This window comes from Arachis hypogaea, chromosome 10 (genome assembly GCF_003086295.3).
Source record: "Arachis hypogaea cultivar Tifrunner chromosome 10, arahy.Tifrunner.gnm2.J5K5, whole genome shotgun sequence".
NCBI lineage: Eukaryota > Viridiplantae > Streptophyta > Magnoliopsida > Fabales > Fabaceae > Arachis > Arachis hypogaea.
In genome coordinates this window covers 65,220,712-65,232,075 of record NC_092045.1, presented here as the reverse complement: position 1 = coordinate 65,232,075, position 11,364 = coordinate 65,220,712, and the positions used below count along the sequence as shown (strand labels likewise).

The following is an 11,364-nucleotide window of genomic DNA, read 5'->3' as shown; positions in this document are numbered from 1 at the left end:
TCAAAGTGTTGTGCAACGTATATCTTGGAATAAGAATAAAAGAGAATTGAATAAAAAGTAATAGTAATTGTATTGAAGCTTGAGGTACAGCAGAGCTCCACACCCTTAATCTATGGTGTGCAGAAACTCCACCGTTGAAAATACATAAGTGAAAGGTTCAGGCATGGCCAAATGGCCAGCCCCCATGGTCTAAGGACTAGGCGTCCAGAGATCTTCCTCAGATCTAAAGTGATCAAAAGATGACTAATACACTAGTAAAAAGTCTTATTTATACTAAACTAGCTACTAGGGTTTACATGAGTAAGTAATTGATGCATAAATCCACTTCCGGGGCCCACTTGGTGTATGTTTGGGCTGAGCTTGATCTATCCACGAGCTGAGGCGTTTATTGGAGTTGAACGCCAAGTTATAACGTGTTTTGGGCGTTCAACTCCGGATGATGACGTGTTTCTGGCGTTTAACTCTAGACAGTAGCATGTACTTGGCGTTCAACGCCAAGTTACGTCGTCAATTTCCGAATAAAGTATGGACTATTATATATTTCTGGAAAGCTCGGGATGTCTACTTTCCAACGCCGTTGAGAGCGCGCCAATTGGAGTTCTGTAGCTCCAAAAAATCCATTTCGAGTGCAGGGAGGTCAGATTCCAACAACATCAGCAGTCCTTTTGTCAGCCTTTTTCAGAGTTTTGCTCAAGTCCCTCAATTTCAGCCAGAATTTACCTGAAATTACAGAAAAACACACAAACTCATAGTAAAGTCCAGAAATGTGAATTTAACATAAAAACTAATGAAAAAATCCCTAAAAGTAGCTTGAACTTACTAAAACCTACCTAAAAACAATGCCAAAAAGCGTATAAATTATCCGCTCTCAAGAGAGGACCTTACAAAAAATCTCAAAAAAGAAGCAGACATGGCAACCGAACCCAACAACAATGCTAGAGATGTGAGGAAGATGCTTGGTGACTATACTGCATCAACTTCCAACTTCTATGGAAGAAGCATCTCAATTTCTGCCATTGGAGCAAACAACTTTGAGCTTAGGCGTCAATTAGTTTCTCTAATGCAGCAGAATTGTAAATTTCATAGACTTCCATTGGAAGATCCTCATCAGTTCTTAGCTAAATTCTTGCAGATCTGTGATACTGTTAAGACTAATGGAGTCGATCCCGAGGTCTACAGACTTATGCTTTTCCCCTTTGCTGTAAGAGACAGAACTAGAATATGGTTAGACTCACAACCTAGAGAAAGCCTGAACTCTAGGGATAAGTTGGTCACTACTTCCTTGGCCAAGTTCTTTCCACCTCAAAAGCTAAGCAAGCTTAGAGTGGACGTCTAAACCTTCAGACAGAAAGAAGGTGAATCCCTCTATGAAGCTTGGGAAAGATACAAGCAATTGATCAGAAGGTGTCCTTCTGACATGCTTTCAGAATGGAGCATCTTGGATATATTCTATGATGGTCTGTCTGAATTATCCAAAATGTCATTAGACCACTCTTCTGGTGGATCTCTTCATCTGAAGAGAGCCCTTGCTAAAGCTCAGGAAGTTATTGAGGTGGTTGCAAATAATCAGTTCATGTACACTTCTGAAAGAAATCCTGTGAGTAATGGGATTACTCAGAAGAAGGAAGTTTTTGAGATTGATACTCTGAATGTCATATTGGCTCAGAACAAAATATTGACTCAGCAAGTCAATATGATTTCTCAGAACTTGACTGGATTGCAAGCTGCATCCGGCAGTACTAAAGAAGCCTCCTCTGAAGGAGAAACTTATGACTCTGAGAATCCTACAATGGAAGAGGTGAATTACATGGGAGAATTCTATGAAAACACCTATAATCCTTCATGGAGAAATCATCCAAATTTCTCATGGAAGGATCAATAGATGCCTCAACAAGGCTTCAATAATAATAATGGTAGAAGAAATAGGTTTGGCAATAGCAAGCCTTTTCCATCATCTTCTCAGCAACAGATAGAGAATTCTGAGCAGAGCCTCTCTGGCTTAGCAACCATAGTCTCTGATCTATCTAAGGCCGCTCTCAGTTTTATGACTGAAACAAGGTCTTCCATCAGAAACTTGGAGGCACAAGTGGGTCAGCTGAGTAAAAGAGTTACTGAAACTCCTCCTAGTACTCTCCCAAGCAATATAGAAGAGAATCCAAAGAGAGAGTGCAAGGTCATCAATATAACCAAAATGGCCGAACCTATAAAAGAGGAAGAGGCAGTGATTTCTAGTGAGGAAGACGTTGCTGGATGTCCACTAACCACTAAGGGGTTCCCTAATGAGGAACCAAAGGAATCTGAGGCTCATATAGAAACCATAGAGATTCCACTGAACTTCCTATTACCATTCATGAGCTCTGATGAGTATTCTTCCTCTGAAGAAGATGAAGATATTGTTGAAGAGTAAGTTACTCGATACCTAGGAGCAATCATGAAGCTGAATGCCAAGTTATTTGGTAATGAGACTTGGGAGGATGAATCTCCATTGCTCATTAGTGAACTGAATGCCTGGGTTCAGCAGACAGTACCTCCAAAGAAACCAGATCCCGGAAGGTTCTTAATACCTTGTACCATAGGCACCATGACCTTTAAGAAGGCTCTGTGTGACCTGGCGTCAGGTATAAACCTCATGCCACTCTCTGTAATGGAGAAACTAGGGATCTTTGAGGTACAAGCTGCAATAATCTCACTAGAGATGGCAAACAAATCAATGAAACAGGCTTATGGACTTGTAGAGGATGTCTTAGTGAAGGTTGAAGGTCTTTACATCCCTGCTGACTTCATAATCCTAGACACTGGGAAGGATGAGGATGAATCCATCATCCTTGGAAGACCCTTCCTAGCCACACCAAGGGCTGTGATTGATGTGGACAGAGGAGAGTTAGTCTTTCAATTGAATGAGGACTACCTTGTGTTTAAGGCTCAAGGATCTTCTTCCGTAAACATGGAGAAGAAGCATGAAAAGCTTCATCCAATTCTCCCCATACAGAGTCAAGTAGAGCCCCCACATTCAAACTCTAAGTTTGATGTTGGGAGGCCACAATCATGCTCTGAGTATCTGTGAAGTTCTATAAGAGCTTACTGTCAAGCTATTGACATTAAAGAAGCACTTATTGAGAGGCAACCCAGTCTTATTTATCTATGTTAATTACTTTTTCATTGCATTTTCCATTGTTTGTTTATGTTTTCTTTAGGATGATGATCTTGTGGAGTCACAAAAATAGCAATAGAATTAAAGTGGAATCAAAAACAACATCAAAAATAGCGCACCCTGGAGGACAGGCTTACTGGCGTTTAAACGCCCGTAAGGATAGCAGAATGGGCGTTTAACGCCTAGTCTAGCAGCATTCTGGGCGTTAAAATGCCAGAATTGGCAAAAAAAACTGGCGTTTAACGCCAGAAAAGGATGTCTGGTGTCTAGCTGGCGTTAAACGCTAGAAAGGGGCATTAGCCTGGTGTTTAACACAGAGGGCGTTTAAACACCAGAAAGGTGCAGAGATAAGAAATTCTTGACACCTTAGGATCTGTGGACCCCACAGGATCCCCACCTACCCCAACACACTCTCTCTCCTCTTCACACCTTTCCATCACACTCTTCCCCAAACACCATTCACCTATCAAATCCTACCCACTTCCCCATAATCTCTTCACTACTCACATCCATCCACTATTCCCCAAAAAAAAACCCATCATAAAGCTCCACTTACCTCACCATTTAAATTCAAAATATTCCCCTCCCAAACCCACCCATTTCCACCCGGATTCCCTCTCACTCTTCCCCTATAAATACCCCTCCTTACTCTTCCACTTTGACACATCACAAACACTTCATAACCCCTTTGGCCAAACCATTCATACCCTTCTATATCCTCCATTTCTTCTTTTTTTTCTTCTTCAGCTTTTTTTCTTCTTTTGCTCGAGGATGAGCAAACCTTTTACGTTTGGTGTGGGAAAAAGCTTTGCTTTTTGTTTTTCCATAACCATTAATGGCACCTAAGGCCAGAGAAACCTCTAGAAAGAGGAAAGGGAAGGCAGTTGCTTCCAACTCCGAGTCATGCGAGATGGAGAGATTCATCTCAAAGGTCCATCAAGACCACTTCTATGAAGTTGTAGCCAAGAAAAAGGTGATCTCCGAGGTCCCCTTCATGCTTAAAAAGAGTGAATATCCAGAGATCCGACATGAGGTTCAGAGAAGAGGTTGCGAAGTTCTCACCAACCCCATCCAACAAGTCGGCATCTTAATGGTTCAAGAGTTTTATGCTAATGCATAGATCACTAAGAACCATAATCAAAGTGTGACCCTAACCCAAAGAATTGGCTCACAATGGTTCGGGGGAAATACTTGGATTTTAGTCTGGAAACTGTGAGGTTGGCATTCAACTTGCCAATGATGAAAGGCGATCCTCATCCTTTCACTAGATGGGTTAACTTTGATCAAAGGTTAGACCAAGTCCTCATGGACATTTGTGTGGAAGGAGCCCAATGGAAGAGAGACTCCAAAGGCAAGCCGGTTCAACTGAGAAGGCCTGACCTCAAACCCGTGGCTAGAGGATGGTTAGAGTTCATCCAATGCTCTATTATTCCTACTAGCAACCGGTTCAAAGTAACTATGGATCGGGCTATCATGATCCATAGCATCATGATTGGAGAGGAAGTGGAAGTTCATGAGATCATACATCTAGAACTATACAAGGTGGCTGACAAGCCCTCCACTTTGGCAAGGTTAGCCTTCCCTCATCTCATCTATCACATATGCAATTCAGTTGAAATTGTCATAGAAGAAGACATCCTCATTGAAGCAGACAGGCCCATAACTAAAACGAGGATAGAGCAAACAAGAGAGCCCATTCATGGACCTCAACAAGAGCATAAGGAAGCTCCTCATCAAGAAATCCCTGATATGCCACAAGGGATGCATTTCCCTCTACACAACTATTGGGAGCAACTCAACACCTCTTTAGGAGAATTAAGTTCTAACATGGAGCAACTGAGGATAGAGCACCAAGAGCACTCCATTATCCTCCATGAAATCAGAGAGGACCAAAGAGCCATGAGGGAGGAGCAACAAAGGCAAGGAAGAAATATTGAGGAGCTTAAGCACTCCATAGGATCTCCAAGAGGAAGAACTAGCCGTTGTCACTAAGGTGGACCCGTTCTTTAATTTCTTTGTTATTTTTTTTTCTGTTTTTTGTTTTCTTTGCTTTATGCTTTGTCTATGTTTGTGTCTTTATTACATGATCATTATTGTCTATGTCTTAAAGTTATGAATGTTCCATGAATCTTTCACCTTTCTTAAATGAAAAATGTTTCTATTTGCAAAAGAACAAGAAGTACATGAAATTCGTTTAATTATTTTGATGTGGTGGCAATACTTTTTATTTTCTAAATGAATGCTTGAATAGTGCATATTTTTTATAGTGAAGTTTATGAATGTTAAAATTGTTGGCTCTTGAAAGAATAATGAAAAAAGAGAAATGTTATTGATAATCTGAAAAATCATAAAATTGATTCTTGAAGCAAGAAAAAGCAGTGAAAAACACAAGGCTTGCAAAAAAAATGGCAAAAAATAAAGAAAAAGAAAGAAAAAGAAAAAGCAAGCAGAAAAAGCCAATAACCCTTTAAACTAAAAGGCAAGGGTAAAAAATGGATCCAAGGCTTTGAGCATTAATGGATAGGAGGGCCCAAAGGAATAAAATCCTGGCCTAAGCGGCTAATTCAAGCTATCCCTAACCATGTGCTTGTGTCATGTAGGTTCAAGTGAAAAGCTTGGGACTGAGTGATTAAAGTCGTGATCCAAAGCAAAAGAGTGTGCTTAAGAACTCTGGGTACCTCTAACTGGGGACTCTAGCAAAGCTGAGTCACAATCTAAAAAGGTTCACCCAGCTATGTGTCCGTGGCATTTATGTATCCGGTGGTAATATTGGAAAACAAAATGCTAAGGGTCACGGCCAAGACTCATAAAGTAGCTGTGTTCAAGAATCAACATGCTAAAGTAGTAGAATCAATAACACTATCTGAATTTTGAGTTCCTATGGATGCCAATCATTCTGAACTTCAAAGGATAAAGTGAGATGCCAAAACTGTTCAGAAGCAAAAAGCTACTAGTCCCGCACCTCTAATTGAAACTAAGCTTCATTGATATTTTGAAATTTATTGTATTGTCTCTTCTTTTTATCCTATTGTGTTTTTTTGCTTGGGGACATTCAACAATTTAAGTTTTGTGTTGTGATGAGCGGATAATTTATACGCTTTTTGGCATTGTTTTCATATAGTTTTTAGTATGTTTTAGTTACTTTTTATTAGATTTTTTGTGAAAATCACATTTCTGGACTTTACTACAAGTTTGTGTGTTTTTTTGTAATTTCAGGTATTTTCTGGCTGAAATTAAGGAACCTGAGCAAAAATCTGATTCAGAAGCTGAGAAAGGACTGCAAATGCTGTTAGATTCTGACCTCCCTGCACTCAAATGCGTTTTCTAGAGCTACAAAAGTCCACTTGGCGCGTTCTCAATTGGGTTGGAAACCTAACATCTTGGGCTTTCCAGCAATATATAATAGTCCATACTTTGCCTGAGATTTGATGGCCCAAATTGACGTTAAAACGGCCACTAGAGACCCATTTTTGGCGTAAAACGCCCAAACTGGCATCCAAGCTGGCGTTTAACTCCAACAAAGACCTATGCACGTGTAACGCTTAATGGTCATCCCAAGCACACACCAAGTGGGCCCCGGAAGTGGATTTCTGCACTTAGTTACTTATTTTCTGTAATCCTTAGTAACTAGTTTAGTATAAATAACACTTTTTACTATTGTATTTCATCTTTTGATCACTTTTAGGTGATATTTCATATTTGGGGAGGCTGGCCGTTTAGCCATGCCTAGTCTTTTTTTTCTTATGTATTTTCCAACGGTGGAATTTCTACATCTCATAGATTAAGGTGCAGAGCTTTGCTGTTCTTCATGAATCAATGCAAGTACTATTGTTTCTCTTTCAATTCACACTTACTTCTTCTCCAATATATACCCTTGTACTTAATTCAGTTAAGTCAAAATGAAGGGGTGACCCGTGACAATCACCCACCATCTTTGTTACTCACTGTTCACGCCTTGGGTCGAGATGTACGACCTGGGCTGAGTCGACCGACCTCCTCAGGACAGGACTACCCGATCTCTTCTCAAAGAGATTGGCTAAATCACCAGGAGAGCCCAAAAAGGGCCCAAACAGAGGAACACGACCCAAGTCCAAAATCAGCCCAAGCCTAAAAGGATAAGGGCGGTTCCCTTAAAGATAAGATGACTTCACTCAAAGATAAGATAAGATAACTATCTTATCTCCAGAAAGGTCACTCTACACTATTATAAATACACTGGGGCACCACGGTATAACTTATACTTTGATTCTACTAAAAACCTGCTTAATACCCTTGTTAACTTAAGCATCGGAGTCCCTTGCAAGTACCACCACCCTCCGGTGACAAAGGATCAGCACCACCTCCAAATCCAACAAGTCGGATACAACTGTTCCGACCAGTACAGAAGATCTCGTCTGAGATCGACCTACAGTTTTAGGTAACCCTCGGAACACTGGAACCATTACCAGGGAACCTGGAAGTCATCCCATCATTATGGCGGACAACCTTGACAACGACCACGACTCTGATCTAGAGAACAGAACGCCGTACAAAAAACGGACGCCACACCAAAGGATACTCCTCAATCAAACAAAGATAAGAGTCCACCAAATGCAAAAATCCTAGAGGCACTTCAGGCTCAACAAGAACATCTCAAATAACTCTAAAAAGAGACCGAGCATCAACGAGAAGCCGAGAAGGACCTCAAACGGGAAACTAGGCGACGTAAAGAATTGGAAGACAAACTATTACAGCTTGAAGCAGATTTAAAAGCCAAGATTACTCGATCCAATCACGAAGATAACCCCCGCAAAGACCAAGGCCCATTCACCAAAGAGATTATGAAATCCAAAGTCCCAAAGGACTTCAAAGCTCCCGACATGACCCCGTACGATGGTACACCAGATCCAAGCCATCATCTCAGTAATTTCAGAAGAAGAATGTATCTCACCAATGCCTCAGATGCAATTCGATGCAATGCCTTCCCAACTACCTTAACAAAAACAGCAATCAAGTGGTTTGACAGTTTGACACCCAGATCCATCGCAAGTTTTGACGACCTAGCCTAGAAGTTCCTCGCTAGATTCTCCATCCAGAAGGACAAAGCCAAGCACGCCCCAAGTTTGTTAGGGATCAAGTAAGGAGATCGGGAAAATCTTCGCAACTACATGGAAAGATTCAACAAAGCATGTCTGGACATACAAAGTCTGCCAACTGAAGCAGCCGTTATAGGCCTCATCAATGGCCTACGAGAGGGACCTTTTAGTCATCCATATCAAAGAAACACCCTACATCCTTGAATGGGGTGCAAGAACGAGCAGAAAAATACATCAACATGGAGGAAAACTCTCGACTAGGAGAGACCTCGAATCCTGATCCTTCTACTCCTCTCGAGATAAGGATAAAGAGTCCAAGAAAAAAGAAGATCAGCATGGATAGAAGATTAAAAAATACCCCAACTACACCCCCTCTCTGGATGTCTCTTGTGGAAGTATACCGAGAAGTATGCCACACTGAAAAGATCCCACCACCTCGTCCACTTAAAAGCAAAAAAAGGAGGTAGAAATCGGATAGAATACTGCGAATACCACCGAATTTATGGACATCTCACTAACGAGTGCTTCGACTTGAAGAATGTCATAGAAAAATTGGTAAGAGAAGGGAGAACAGAACGACCAGAACAGAACGACCACCTCGAACCCTAGAGAGGCATGTTCACATGATACATGGAGGATTTGTGGGAGGAGGAATCTCCAAATCATCTAGCAAAAGACACCTCAAAGAAGTATATAACATCAAGGGAGGAGAAGAAGCACCTGACCTCCCTACTATTACTTTCACTAAAGAGGACGCAGCTAGCGACATCTCGGGACATGACGATCCCATGGTCATCACTATCATATTGGCCAACACTAACCTCCACCGCACAGTGGTAGACCAAGGAAGTTCGGCTGACATCTTATTCAAAACCGTCTTTGACAAACTTGTCCTGGAAGAAAAAGAGCTCAAAGCATGTCCGAACAGCTTATTCGGATTAGGAAACACTCCAATCCGACCAATTAGATACATCTCGCTACACACAACCTTTGGAAAGGGAAACCGGTCAAGGACACTCAACACATACTACATTATGGTTGACGTAAGCTCAGCCTACAATGCCTTAATAGGTCAGACAATGCTAAATCAGCTCGGGGCAGTAGTCTCGACTCCACATCTATGCATGAAGTTCCCAACTACAGAAGGGATCGCTATGATAAAGGAGACCAGAAAATAGCGCGCCGCTGTTACAATGAAAGTCTAAACCTTAGAGGCAAAGGAGAAGAAATCCACACCATCGAACTCGGGGGAATTCGAGGTCAGGAAGAACTCCGTCCACAACCTGAAGGCGAGATAGAAAAGGTCTAGATCGGAGATGTCCCAGATAAAATGACCAATATTGGTGCAATCCTAAAAGGGGAGGTAAAAAAGTCCCTCATACAGTTCTTAAAAGATAATGCCGACCTCTTCACATCAAAGGCCGCAGACATGCCGGGCATAGATCCCATGCTAATGTGCGACAAGTTGGCAGTATATCCAGGATCTCGGCCAATACAGTAGAGGTGTGGAAAGCTCAGACCAGAAAGATCCCAAGCTATGGAAGAGCAGGTAAAAGCTCTACTAGAGGTAAGATTCATCAGAGAAGTCAAGTACCCACTATGGCTAGCCAATGTCATCTTGGTGAAAAAGTCAAATGGGAACTGGCGGATGTGCACTGATTACACCGACCTCAACAAAGCTTGCCCAAAAGATCCTTATCCACTCCCAAGTATCGACACTCTAGTGGACGCCTCCTCCAGATACAAGTACCTCTCATTTATGGGCGCTTATTCAGGATACAATCAAATTTCGATATACCCACCTGATCAAGAAAAGACATCATTCTTAACACCCAAGGCAAACTACTGCTACGTCGTCATGCCATTCAGACTCAAAAATGTATGAGCTACCTACCAAAGGTTAATGAATAAAGTCTTTGTAAATCACATTGGAAAACTAATGGAGGTACACGTGGATGATATGTTACTAAAAACACAAAGCGAGGAATTATTACTGTCTGACCTCGCCCAAGTGTTCAATACCATAAGAAAGCATGGCATGCGACTTAACCCTGCGAAATACACCTTTGCAGTACAAGCTGGCAAATTCTTGGGATTCATGCTCACACAAAGAGGAATCGAAACAAACCCGGACAAGTGCCAGGCCATACTCGACATAAAAAGCCCGACCTGTGACAAAGAAGTGCAACAACTCAACGGGCGGATGGCAGCTTTGTCCAGATTTCTACCTGGATCAGTCATAAGATCTCTCCCATTCTAGGCTACGCTAAGGAAGGGAAAGAAGTTCGAATGGACACCAGAGTGCGAGCTAGCTTTCCAAGATTTCAAAAGATTCCTGTGACAACCACCCATTCTTACCCGACCTCAGGAAGGAGAAATACTCATATTATACCTCGCAGTAGGAAGCCGGGCAGTAGCTTCAGTATTAGTCAAAGAGGACGAAAGCAGACAGCAACCTATATACTTCATCAGCAAAGCGCTACAAGGGTCCGAACTGAACAATCAAAAGATAGAGAAGTTTGCCTACGCTCTCATATTAACCTCTCGACGACTTCGCCCATACTTCTAGGCTCACACCATAAAAATTCGGACCAACCAGCCCATAAAAGGTATTCTACAGAAAACAGATTTAGCGGGAAGAATCCTACAGTGGGCAGTCGAGTTGCCTGAATTTGACCTCCAATATGAAGCTCAGACAGCGATCAAATCACAGTATCTGGCTAACTTTATTGCAGAGTACACTGACACCCCGGAAACCCCTACAAATTGGAATCTTTACGTGGACGGCTCCTCAAATAAAGTCGGGAGTGGAGTAGGTGTGATAATAGAAAGTAATCAGGGAACCCAAATCAAACTCTCACTAAAGTTCTAGTTCTCTGCTTCCAATAACCAGGCTGAGTATGAGGCACTATTGGCTAGTTTGAAGCTGGTTAAAGAAGTCGGAGCCCAAAAACTTGTCATCTTTAGTGATTCACAGGTTGTCACCTCACAAATAGCAGGGACCTACTAAGCCAAAGATCCTGCTATGAAAAACTACCTAGACAAAACTAGGGAACAACTCGGGCAATTCCAAGAATATGAGATCCAACATATACCTCGGGAACAGAATGCTCGAGCTGACGCACTCTCAAAATTAGC

At 41.9% G+C, this 11,364-nt stretch overlaps 1 non-coding gene across 1 annotated transcript; it reads right to left on the bottom strand.

Annotated features, from left to right (window-relative positions):
- Positions 1-1,315: 1,315 nt before the first annotated feature.
- On the bottom strand, positions 1,316-1,423 carry LOC112719343 (small nucleolar RNA R71). Its single transcript, XR_003161648.1, has one exon. It is a non-coding gene; the product is annotated as a small nucleolar RNA R71 (small nucleolar RNA).
- Positions 1,424-11,364: the final 9,941 nt, after the last annotated feature.